The sequence below is a fragment of the Schistocerca americana genome, chromosome 10, assembly GCF_021461395.2.
Source record: "Schistocerca americana isolate TAMUIC-IGC-003095 chromosome 10, iqSchAmer2.1, whole genome shotgun sequence".
In the NCBI taxonomy this organism is placed as follows: domain Eukaryota; kingdom Metazoa; phylum Arthropoda; class Insecta; order Orthoptera; family Acrididae; genus Schistocerca; species Schistocerca americana.
In genome coordinates this window covers 142,613,769-142,627,276 of record NC_060128.1, presented here as the reverse complement: position 1 = coordinate 142,627,276, position 13,508 = coordinate 142,613,769, and the positions used below count along the sequence as shown (strand labels likewise).

Here is a 13,508-nt window from a genome sequence, read left to right as displayed (position 1 = left end):
TGACTCTGAGCACTATGAGACTTAACTTCTGAGGTCATCAGTCCCCTAGAACTTAGAACTACTTAAACCTAACTAACCTAAGGACAGCACACACATCCATGCCCGCGGCAGGATTCGAACCTGCGACTGTAGCGCCTACACTTTTAAACATCGAAAAATATTTTACACGAACAAAAGGGTTACAAAGAACATCTCGTTCCAGTTTGTGCGATCGCAAAGCTCTCACAGATCGCGATGCGAAGGTCCTTCTGGTCTTGACTCATAAGCCGTGGGACGAACTTGGCGGCAACACGATGCTGTGTCAGGATTTCATGTCATCATCCAAGCGAAATGTTATTTTCTTCCAAAATCTTCGGTCGGCACGCACAATTTCGTGGACGTCCCTGTCATGAGCGTCGTCAGTTCACATCGAAGGGCGTCCTGAACAAGGGTCACCTTTAACTTCCGTCCGGTCGTTTTTAAATCGTGTGGACCATTCGTAACACCGAGTATGGCTTTAGCTTTCATCACCGTAAGGTTCTTGCATCATTTGATGTGTCTCTGTAAAGGTTTTCTTGAGTTTCACGCAAAATTTAGGGACACAACGTTTTACTCAATAGAGCACTGAACAATAACTTACAGACGTACAACAATGAAACTTCCGGCAGTTACACATTAGACGCCGCGCAGGATTAGCCGAGCGGTCTAAGGCGCTGCAGTCATGGACTGTGCGGCTGGTCCCGGCGGAGGTTGAACTCCTCCTTCGGGCATGGGTGTGCGTGTTTGTCCTTAGGATAATTTAGGTTAAGTAGTGTGTTAGCTTAGGGACTGATGACCTTAGCAGTTAAGTAGCATAAGATTTCACACACATTTGAACATTTTGAACACATTAGACACAGGCGTGTGCAGGGATATAAAGCACGTTTCTCTCCAACACACCACTGGCGCGAAATTACGGATGTTCCGGAATTTTTTGAACAGACCTCGTACTTTTGTGAAACCACTCAAACCTGGAGAGTGACGTGGCGACGGACTAGTTTCGTTCAGTTGTTTCATTCGACTGAAAAAACGGACTAAACGAAAAAACAGTCGACTGGCCAGGCTATTGTTAATAACAGTCGGTCGTCCCATCACTAATAAAACGTGACCCATCTGAAAGGCCACCTGTCGCTTTTAAGTGGACATACTGGGCCGGCCTGTGTAGCCGAGAGGTTCTAGGCGCTTCAGTCTGGAACCGAGCGACCGCTACGGTCGCAGGTTCGAATCTTACCTCGGGCATGGATGTGTGTGATGTCCTTAGGTTGGTTAGGTTTAAGTAGTTCTAAGTTCTAGGGGACTGATGACCTCGGATGATAGGTCGCATAGTGCTCAGAGCCACTTGAACCATTTGGACATACTGGTTTGCGAATTCTAGCCTTCGTCGCCGACGAACAGCAAGGGTGCACGAATCATGTGTCTACTGCGGTGGCCGGTACGTAGCAGCGTTCGTTGAACGGTTGTTGGGGAGACACCGTCAGTAACACCTCAATCCATCTTGGCGGTCAAATGCTCATCAGCCACTCGTCTATTCGCCCGTAAACATTTCCACATCTGTCCTGAACCCCAGTCACCTACGGCCTGTGGTCAAACACAATTGCCTCGGTGCCAGTTTTTGGTAGCACCTTTCTGCGATGTTTCGGGGTGCTGTCAGCATCGTCATGCCAACTGAGGAGCTACTCGACCGAATAGTAGCGGCTGCGGTCAAAGAAAACCATCGTAACGATTGGGCTAGCGGTGTGCCGACCACTCGCCCCTCTTACCCGCATCCTCAGCTGAGGATGACACGGCGATCGGATGTTCCCACTTGTGGCCTGAAGATGGAGTGCTTCCTATTTTCTGCCATGTACAATATAGGAGGTGTTTAAGAAAAGTAATGTGACTGTTTTTTATTTAAGAAAGTTTTTATTTTTTTTTTCAAACAACAATACTGTAGTGGCGTGGCAAGACAGCCAAGCCACTCGGAGGTAGCCGAAAGGCACGCGTGTAATTACACGCAGACTGGCGTGAGGTCTGGAACAGGTCAGAGAAATAAGACTAGCAAAACAGGAGGTACTGGTAGAATACTCAACTTTAATCCACAATCGGTGTACATCTCTCTTGACTGTACATAATTTCCATTTCAATATACACTGGTAATGGCGCCTTGCTAGGTCGTAGCAAATGACGTAGCTGATGCTATGCTAACTATCGTCTCGGCAAATGAGAGCGTATTTGTCAGTGGACCATTGCTATGAACGTCGGCTGTACAACTAGGGCGAGTGCTTGGACGTCTCTCTAGACCTACCGTGTGGTGGCGCTCGGTCTGCAATCACTGACAGTGGCGACACGCGGGTCCGGCGTATACTAATGGACCGCGGCCGATTTAAAGGCTACCACCTAGCAAGTGTGGTGTCTGGCGGTGACACCACAAATACTGTCGGTTTCAAGTAGTTCTCTTCGGCACTTACACACCGGCAGAGTCGTTCTTCCCAGTCTTGGTAGCAGCGCCGATTGGTTGGTTTGTAGGAGGATGGAGCTAAACTGCATGGTCACTAGTCCCTTTGTCCTTAGTCACACAGGACTCCGATTAACACCATACCCCAAAAGAATCCTATACTCTGAAATCTGGGGAAGGGACAAATTGCATAAAACGAAGTGTTACCACACTGAAGGAGAAAACGAAATTAGCAAGCAAAAATGGCCTGTAAGGAAAAAAGCGATAGAAGGTGTTAAAACAATGTAGCAGACATCCTGGGCTGGCTGATCGCGAGAATAAAAAGGGATGAGCCAGCCATTCTGCAACACACTGAAATCTCCACCCAAAAACACAAGGCAAGAAAAACACAGCACCAGAGAGAGCGAGGAAGAGTTAAAATACAGGTAGGGTAATGGAAATGGAAATGAGGCGTCAATGGCCGGGAGGCCCCAAGCAGGGCCGGTCTGGTCGCCTTGGTGCAGGTCTTATTACATTCGACGCCACACTGGGCGACCTGCGCGCCGAATGGGGATGGAATGATGATAAAGACAACACAACACCCAGACCCCTGAGCGGTGAAAATCCCCGACCCAGCCGGGAATCGAACCAGGGCCCGTAGGACAGCAATCCGTCACGCTGACCACTCAGGTATCAGGACGGACACAGGTATGATGAAGGTCTGGGAGAGAAGGCCATGCCCTTAGACTGAGTGATAAAACCCCCCTCTCGAATAAAACTTAGACCATCCGTTGAGGTGTTATCACCTGACACCATAGGCAATGTGTCAGGAAGTTTAAAAGTTCCCCTCAGGGCGGCTAGATCTGGACAGTTCAACAAGATGTGGACCACTGTCAATCGAGAGCTGCAGCGACTCAGCGATGGGTCCTCGCGACGGAGAAGTATCACCGATGTGGAGCCGGCAAAGGGCAACGGAGTCCCTGCGTGTAGGTCGTATGGACGACCACCACAAATTTGTTGCCACCTTTATAACACGTAACTTATTGGGATTAATTAGGGTGTGCCATTCAGTATGCCAGATCCCGAAAACATTACTGGCAATACCGACTGGAGATCAGTGTCTTGTGTGCCAATCTCAACTGGCAGTAAGCATGGCGCTTGGGTTTTCGTACAGTGCTATGGGCGTCTAGAAGGATGCTGAGTTGCCGAATCTCATTGCTACGGTCGAGATACTTCCATATCTCGGCGAGTAAGAAAGCTTCGCACATTTGCTATACAGCATATGTGCCTCATTGCGTGCTGTCATTTGGAAAAAAAAAATCCTATTTTGGTATCTTGAATGGTTTATGTGATATGGCGATTGTTATGAACACATGATTCGCGATGCCCAGTGACGTGAACGGAACGGTCGCGTACGATCGTCCCTCGGATATACTCTGAAGCGCAAGAGAAACTGGTATATGATGACAATGTTTGGTATGTGGGGCGCTCAACTGCGTGGTTATCAGTGCCCGAACAAATTCCCAACCTTTGCTCAGTCCAGTCTCACCACTTTCGTGAATGATAATGAAATGATGTGGACAACAGAAACATCCAGTCATCTCGAGGCAGGGAAAATCCCCGGCTCCGCCAGGAATCGAACCCGGGACCCTATGCTTGGGAGACTAGAACGCGATCGCGACACCACGAGCTGCGGATGGAACTATTATACGCAAGCGTATTCAAGTACAGAGATGTATAAACAGCTAGAATACGGCACTGCGTCGGCAACGCCTATATACGGCAACAAGTGTCTGGCGCAGTTGTTAGATCGCTTACTGCTACTACAAAGGCAGATTATCAAGATATAAGTGAGTTTGAACGTGGTGTTATAGTCAGCGCACGAGAGATGGGACACACCATCTCCGATGTAGCGATGAAGTGGGGACTTCCCCGTGCGACCATTTCACGAGTGTTCCGGGAATTCCAGGAATCCGGTAACACATAAAATCTCCGACGTTGCTGTAGCCGGAAAAAGATCCTGCAAGAACGGGACCAACCGCGACTGAAGAGAACGTGACAGAAGTGCAGCCCTTCCGCAAATTGCTGCAGCTTTCTATGTTGGGTCATCAACAAGTGTCAGCATACGAACCATTCCACGAAACAAAATTGATATGGGCTTTCGGAGCCGAAGGCCCTCTCGTGTACGAATGTTTTAGTTGGACCACATTTTTCACTTTGTGATAGATGGCACTGTAATAGCCACAAACGTATGGCTCACAATTATAGACGAACAGGTAGATTTTTTAAATTAAAATACAGAACGTAGGTACGTTTCAACATTTTATTTCGGTTGTTCCAATGTGATACAAAAATGGTTCAAATGGCTCTGAGCACTATGGGACTTAACATCTATGGTCATCAGTCCCCTAGAACTCAGAACTACTTAAACCTAACTAACCTAAGGACATCACACAACACCCAGTCATCACGCGGCAGAGAAAATCCCTGATCCCGCCGGGAATCGAACCCGGGAACCCGGGCGTGGGAAGCGAGAACGCTACTGCACGACCACGAGCTGCGGACCCAATGTGATACATGTACCATTGTGAACTTATCATTTCTGAGAACGTATACTATTACAGAGTGATTACCTGTAAATACCACATTAATGCAATAAATGCTCAAAATGATGTCCGTCAACCTCAATGCATTTGGCAATACGTGTAACGACATTCCTCTCAACAGCGAGTAGTTCGCCTTCCCTAATGTTCGCACATGCATTGACAATGCGCTGCCGCATGTTGTCAGGCGTTGTCGGTAGATCACGATAGCAAATACTCTTCAACTTTCCCCACAGAAAGATATCTGGGGACGTCAGATCCGGTGAATGTGCGGGCCACGGTATGGTGCTTCGACGACCAATCCACCTGTCATGATATATGCTATTCAATACCGCATCAACCGCACGCGAGCTATGTGCCGGACATCCATCATGTTGGAAATACATCGCCATTCTGTAATGCAGTGATACAGCTTGTAGTAACATTGGTAGTACGTTACGTAGGAAATCAGCATACATTGCACCATTTAGACTGCCATCGATAAAATGGGGCCCAATTATCCTTCCTCCCATAATGCTGCACCATACATTAACACGCCAAGGTCGCTGATGTTCCACTTGTCGCAGCCATCGTGGATTTTCCGTTGCCCAATTGTGCATATTATGCCGCTTTACGTTACCACTGTTGGTGAGTGACGCTTCGTCGCTAAATAGAACGCGTGCAAAAAATCTGTCATCGTCCCTTAACTTCTCTTGTGCTCAGTGGCGGAACTATACACTACGTTCAAAGTCGTCGCCATGCAATTCCTGGTGCGTAGAAATAAGGTACGGGTATAATCGATGTTGATGTAGCGTTCTCAACACCGACGCTTTTGAGATTCCCGATTCTCACGCAATTTGTCTGCTACTGATGTGCGGATTATCCGCGACAGCAGCTAAAACACCTATTTGGGCATCATCATTTCTTGCATGTCGTGGTTGACGTTTCACATGTGGCTGAACACTTCCTGTTTCCTTAAATAACGTAACTATCCGGCGAACGGTCCGAATACTTGTATGATGTCGTCCAGGATACCGAGCAGCATACATAGAACACGCCCGTTGGGCATTCTGATCACAATAGCCATACATCAACACGATATCGACCTTTTCCGCAAATGGTAAACGGTTCATTTTAACACGGGTGATGTATCACGAAGCAAATACCGTCCGCACTGGCGGAATGTTATGTGATACCACGTACTTATACGTTTGTGACTATTACAGCGCCATCTATCACAAAATGAGAAAAGTGGTCCAACTAAAACATTCAATTTCTTTACGTATTTCACGAATATGTAATAAAAAATGGGGGTTCCTATTTTAAAAAAACGCAGTTGATATCCGTTTGACCTATGGCAGCGCCATCTAGCGTGCCAACCATAGCGCCATCTGGTTTCCCCTTCAAGCTAGACGAGTTTCGTTCTTTGTAATTTTTTCGTTTGACGCTTATTTCGTGAGATACGTGGCCCGGTCAGTATCAATGGAGCACCCTGTATGTTGTGCACGATCTTGTTTTGAAGTGTGTAAGCAGACAGGTCGGCCACCAGTCTGTCGTAGCTGTACTGTGGGGAAGTGTGTTCCCTGGCGTTCTTTATGATCGTACTGTAACGAAAAGCGAACATACTTACAAGGCAGCCCTGGGCCCCCTTTTTTTCTCTTCCTTCCTTCTCCCAGAGCGGATTTTCCTCCATTCCCCCCTCCCCTGAGGCCCTGCACCTCATACTTGTCTCTTTCCTTCCCACATCCCTCCCTACCTGGCCCTCCTCCGTGCGCCCCCCGCTCATCTCCACCATCTCTTCCCCTCCCACCCTTCTTCAGGTCTCCCTCATCTCCTTGCGCCTGGCAGTTCCTTTGTATGGATCATCATCAGTGTGCCTCGTCAGTGTTGTGTTTAGTGCTGTTTCTCTTTTTTTTTTTTTTTTTTTCCTTTATTGAATTTCAATTCCCCCCAAAGGGGGGCGGGCTGGCAGCAGCTTAGGACGCCGCTCTGCAGCCTACAGATTTTCTGACAAAGAGCAGGAGAATAAATAACAATAAAAAACAGGCGATAAAATCGGGGACTTAGTGGGTAACAAGGTGAAAAGAAAATGGGGAAATTAAAACAAGCAACAGAGGGATGATGAAGCGAATAAAAATACATACGGAGCAGACAGGGAAAACAATAGACAACTAAAAAACACGGCGACAGTCTGGATTCTGTTCGCAAAGTATATAAAATTCACACCCAGCGACAGCATGGTTTCTGTTCGCAACACAACACTGAATAGGCACTAGAACACAGCACGAAAAAGTCGGCAAAGGTGACACCACAGTCGAGAGCAGGTGGGGGGAAACTGGACAGGAGATGGGAAAACAAAAGGGGGGAAAGGAGAGGAAACGCGAAGGGGGGGGGGGGGGGAACCGGGAAAGGAGCTGATGGAGGATGAGGACCCATAAGAGGGGTAGGGGGCAGACGCGACAGGGAGGGGGGTAGGTAGAGGAGGGGAATACAAAAGGACTGGGGGGAGAAGGGAGGTAGGGAGAGCCATAGTGGGGAGGAAACAGGACGGAAGGGGGGGGGGGAAGAGGGAGCCCAGGGAAAGGACAGAGGAAAGGAGGGGGATGCTGTTTCTCCTGTGCGTCAAGAGGTGTGATTTTAATTGTGTATTGCCTTGAGGTCCGCCGCCAGTGTTACGTTGTGTGCTACGCCATCCGTCGATACCTTATGCTCCAGTCATACTGTGCCTTGTGTTCTTTTAATCGTCGCAGTGTGTGGCTTTTTGTGTGTGCTACTTTTAAACAGTTTTTTATCTCCATTTTACAGTCACCCCGTTTTTTTGTCTATTGCCTTCCATCATGTTCCCCCTTTGTTGTATCTATGTTCACCTTATTCTCTCCTTTGCTGTTTTTAAATGTCTTCTATTGTTTTGTTCTATGTCTTTCGGCTGAAGAGCAGCGCATATGCTGCTGCCAGCCCGCCCCAATGGGGAATTGAAATACAATAAAGAAAAAAAAAAAAAACAAGGCAGCCCGATACTAGGAAAGAGTGCCTACGTGAGGGCTCATTGAACCACTTTCACACTATTTGACTGTCTAGAAAGAAATTTTCAGTCGACAGCGGAGTGTGCGCTGATATGAAACTTCCTGACAGATTAAAACTGTGTGCCGGACCGAGACTCGAACTCGGGCCCTTTGCCTTTCGCAGGCAAGTGTTTTACCAACTGAGCAACCCTAGCACCACTCACGCCCCGTCCTTACAGCTTTAATTTCTCCAGTACCTCGTCTCCTACCTACCAAACTTCACAGAAGCTCTCCGTCTAACCTTGCAAACCTAGCACTCCTGGAAGAAAGGATATGTGGATACATGGCTTAACCACAGCCTGGGGGTTGTTTCTAGAATGAAATTTTCAGTCTACAGCGGAGTGTGCACTGATATGAAACTTCCTGACAGATTAAAACTGTGTGCCGGACCGAGACTCGAACTCGGGACCTTTGCCTTTCGCAGGCAAGTGTTCTACCAACTGAGCAACCCAAGCACCACCCACGCCCCGTCCTTACAGCTTTAATTTCTCCAGTACCTTGTCTCCTACCTTCCAAACTTCACAGAAGCTCTCCTGCTAACCTTGCAAACCTAGCACTCCTGGAAGAAAGGATATGCGGATACATGGCTTAGCCACAGCCTGGGGGTTGTTTCTAGAATGAAATTTGCAGTCTATAGCGGAGTGTGCGCTGATATGAAACTTCATGGCAGATTAAAACTATGCGCCGGACCGAGACTCGAACTCGGGACCTTTGCCTTTTGCGGGCAAGTGCTCTACCAACTGAGCTACCCAAGCACGACTCACGCCCCGTCCTCAGACCTTTAATTCCGCCTTTATCTCGTCTCCTACCTTCCAAACTTCACAGAAGCTCTCCTGCGAATCTTGCAGAACTAGCACTATTTTTTTTTATGGAAACGTTTATTCCTGTTGATGACTTTTTGCTGCAAAACTTTTATTTTCATCTTGTTTTGTTGTTTTTTTTCTCTTTTTTGTTTTTTAAAAACCTTTTTGATATAGAAAAAAGGTTTTTTTAAATTGTTTGTTTCCACTATTCTTTGCGTGAGATATCTCGGCTTATTTAGGGCACTAAGCGCTCGTCTTCTCGAGGGTTGCCTATTATGGTATACCCCAAGCACAAAGCTTGGTCCCGTTTCTTTTTCCCCGTTTGTATGTGATCTCCTATGTCAGCAGATGTCTTGTCTTAGCACTGAGTGCCCAATTGACAGACGCCACACACTGGTTGTGATGTGTAGTATATGGACGTGAAAAATAGAATGAAATAAAAATAAAAAATTAAAAAAAACCACTGCCATCAATGGTCAGACGCAGTGTATACATCTACTTCGTCGTTCCTTGTTCGTTTTTTTCATCGTCTTTGTCGTTCATAGTGTCGTTATTCTCAAATCTGGTATATAGTTCGCAAACTTTTGTCTGTATTTGTCAACCTTCGTCAGCAGTTGTGCTTGTGTGGCTAAATATACTCTGTAGCCCCGGTAAGATGGCGCATCTTCGGCTTGAATTACGTAATGCAGAGTATGTCCTGTCAGCCATGTCCATATATTTTTCTTCGTGATGGGATAGTAAGTGCCCTCAGGTTGCAACACCGATGTGATGGAGATTGTCTGTCTAGCTGTCCTGCAGATAGAGACAAGGTTCTTTCTGCACCATTCCCAGACCAATTTATTTTCTCCGCAGACACATCCGTGTTGTAAGTTGTCTATGAGGGCACACTCCCCACATCTGTCAGTTGCCGACAGTCGTATTCTGTGTAATTTTTCTTTCGTAGGTATGGTCTCATTAACTTCTTTATACAACATTGATTTGATATTTGCCGGCCGGAGTGGCCGTGCGGTTCTGGGCGCTACAGTCTGGAACTGAGCGACAGCTACGGTCGCAGGTTCGAATCCTGCCTTGGGCATGGATGTGTGTGATGTCCTTAGGTTAGTTAGGTTTAATTAGTTCTAAGCTCTAGGCGACTGATGACCTCAGAAGTTAAGTCGCATAGTGCTCAGAGCCATTTGAACCATTTGATATTTGTTGCGAGCACTTTGTTGTGGATGTTCTTCCAGATTTGAGCCCAATCCCGTAGGGGATATTTCGTTTCCATGCGGTTTACTCTTCCTCCAGTATTCAGTATCCGGTATAGTTGGGCGGTTGTAAGGTCCTGTAGTGGTGCGCTCAGCTTCACTCGGAGGTAACTAACTTCGAGCAGAAACATCCTGATGTGGTTGGCTTTGTAGTGGGTTTCCCCCAGGTTTATCGGCATTGCCATATTAGTAGGTGTATACATCCGTAGGGCCATATGGAGCGCGCTGTCTGGGTAGTCTTGAAACAGCTGAATAGTTCTCCGTATAAGAAGAGCCTTGCATTTAATTTCAACAACTATTAGCCCTAGGCCCCCTTTCTCTGGTGGGAGAGTACCCAACTGAGCTACGCAAGCACGACTCACGTCCCGTCCTCACAGCTTTAATTCCGCCATTATCTCGTCTCCTACCTTCCAAACTTCACAGAAGCTCTCCTGCGAACCTTGCAGAACTAGCACTCCTCAAAGAGAGGATATGCGGAGACTTGGCTTAGCCACAGCCTGGGGATTGTTTCTATGTGTTCCTTCCAATTTAAGTTGTTCGTAATTGTAATACATATGTATTTAGTTGAATGTACGGCTTTTAGATTAGAGTGCTTTATCGTGTAACCGAAGTTTTTATATTTGACTATCGTTTCGTACTGTAGCCTGTGCTCCCAGACGGGATGGAGACCGACCTGGTGGTGAGCGGCAGTGGCGCGGGTTCGCAGAGACCCCTCAGCTGCTCGGTCGTGTCCCACAGCTCGGCGAGCGCCAGCAGGCAGGCGGCCGACAGCGCGGTCAGCGCCCAGAAGGCCGCCTCCGCCTCCGCCGCCGCCCCCGCCGCCGCCCTCGCCTCGGCGCCCAGCCACCAGCAGCTGAAGGCCTCCTCCGCCCCGCACTGCGGCGCCATATCGGCCAGCACCGTCACCGCCCACACCGCCAGGACGGACCCCGGCAGCAACGCCAGCACCCACACCAGCATCGCCCCCTGCCGTCGCCGAGCAACGCGTCTGCCGACGCTCCTCTGTTAAGTCGTCGGCACACGGACTGCGCCTTCGAATGTAGAGGTTATGACGTCATAGCGTGGAGAAACCACATGGAAAGTCTTTTCGAGGCTGGAAAGCAATATTTAAGGCCATCGGCACACGGACCTTCATCTACATACACCTGCGTGGTTGTTGTTGTTGTGGTCTTCAGTCCTGAGACTGGTTTGATGCAGCTCTCCATGCCACTCTATCCTGTGCAACCTTCTTCATCTCCCAGTACCTACTGCAACCTACATCCTTCTGAATCTGTTTAGTGTATTTACCTCTTGGTCGCCCTCTACGTTTTTTACCCTCCACGCTGCCCTCCAGTACTAAACTGGTGATCCCTTGATGCCTCAGAACATGTCCTACCAACCGGTCCCTTATTCTAGTCAAGTTGTGCCACAAACTCCTCTTCTCCCCAATTCTTGATCTAGCCATCTAATCTTCAGCACTCTTCTGTAGCACCACATTTCGAAAGTTTCTATTCTCTTATTGTCTCAACTATTTATCGACCATGTTTCACATGGATACTCTGCAAATCACATTTAAGTGCCTGGCAGAGGATTCATCGAACCACCTTCACAATTCTCTATTATTCCAATCTCGTATAGCGCGCGGAAAGAATGAACACCTGTATCTTTCTGTACGAGCTCTGATTTACCTTATTTTATCGTGGTGATCGTCCCGCCCTCTGTAGGTCGGTGTCAACAAAATATTTTCGCATTCGGAGGAGAAGGTTGGTGACTGGAATTTCGTGAGAAGATTCCGTCGCAACGGAAAACGCCTTTCTTTTAATGATTTCCAACCCAAATCCTGTATCATTTCTGTGACACTCTCTCCCATATTTCGCGATAATACAAAACGTGCTGCCTTTCTTCGAACTTTTTGGATGTACTACGTCAGTCCTATCTGGTAAGGATCCCACATCGCGCAGCAGTATTTAAAAGAGGACGGACAAGCGTAGCGTAGGAAGTCTCCTTAGTAGGTCTGTTACATTTTCTAAGTGTCCTGCCAATAAAACGCAGCCTTTGTGGTTAGCCTTCCTCACAACATTTTCTATGTCTTCCTTCCAACTTAAGTTGTTCGTAGTTGTAATACCTAGGTATTTAGTTGAATTTACGGCTTTTAGATTAGACTGATTTATCGCGTAACCGAAGTTTAACAAGTTCCTTTTAGCACTCACGTGGATGACTTCACACTTTTCGTTATTTAAGGTCAGTTGCCACCTTTCGCACCATTCAGATATCTTGCTTTCGAACGTCACACTGAACGTGCCGAGTTCAACGTGGTGCTGAGCGATCAGAAAGAACGCGGCTTGCTCACATGCTGCGTGGTCCTCAACGTGGTGTACGCGATCGCAGCGCACTCCAGCGGCAGTTGTCGGATTTATGTGGTTCGAAAGTCTCACTGTTTACGAAATGCAAGGGAGTAAAATTCCTGTATTAGCTCGTTGTTTTCAATAACGCTTGAGAGAGATACATATCGAACACGCGACTGTCGGGCAGCGAAATACCGATTTTGTTTACAACTATGATACATAATTTGTGCCAAAGTATGTCAACAAGATTGTGCAAACAGATGAGTCGCACATAACTCCAAAATACGGGAGAGGACGACTTCGCAAGAACGAAACTGAACAGGTTTGAGTATTCGGAGATGAAAGAGACCGAAGAAAATGAGTCACTGTGAAAGCATATTCCAGGACTAAACAAACTCTATTGCCTCTTATTAAGAACTTCATTTTGCCCGGCACCAAAGTCGTCACAGATGGATGGAAATCGTACAACACTTTGAAGGAAAAGGATTTCACCACGAGTTTGTAAGCATTTCTGTCGAATTCTCCTGATGATCTGTCTGTTTTGTATCCCGCCTGGAAGGCAGCACGTGGGTTGGAGCAGGAAAAGGTGAAAATCTCTCGGTACTGCAGTGTGAAGTAAAATCACCTTTAGCTTAGCAACAAGAGTAATATATAATTTTGCCGTGAGGTGAGAAGCTGAAGCGAAGTGTCCCGGCCGTCTGCTGTAGATCAAATGGGCTGAGTCTACAGCGGAGCTCGTGGATCTCAACAGCGCCTGCTAGAGGGCTCTGTCGTCGGTGTCTCGTAATAGTGCCAACTTAATTTACGTCGTGGCATCGTAGCTATCGATACCACAGTCTGTGCACAGACAGAACATCTAGCGATTGTGGAAATCATCCATCAAAAGAGAATGACGACTGAGAAACCCATATGAACTGTATATTTTTCATTAAATCTACTGCCATAATTTGTGCTTACTTGGTATAAAACTACCCCGTGAAACTTACCCAGTCGCTAAAGTGTTCCCGGCTCTGAAAAAAAGGACTTATACCGGCAGCATACACATCACGCGGAATTGCCCAG

General features: G+C 47.4%; 1 non-coding gene across 1 annotated transcript; it reads right to left on the bottom strand.

The window, feature by feature from the left end:
* Positions 1–8,755: 8,755 nt before the first annotated feature.
* Trnal-caa lies at positions 8,756–8,830 on the bottom strand. The gene has a single exon. It is a non-coding gene; the product is annotated as a tRNA-Leu (tRNA).
* Positions 8,831–13,508: the final 4,678 nt, after the last annotated feature.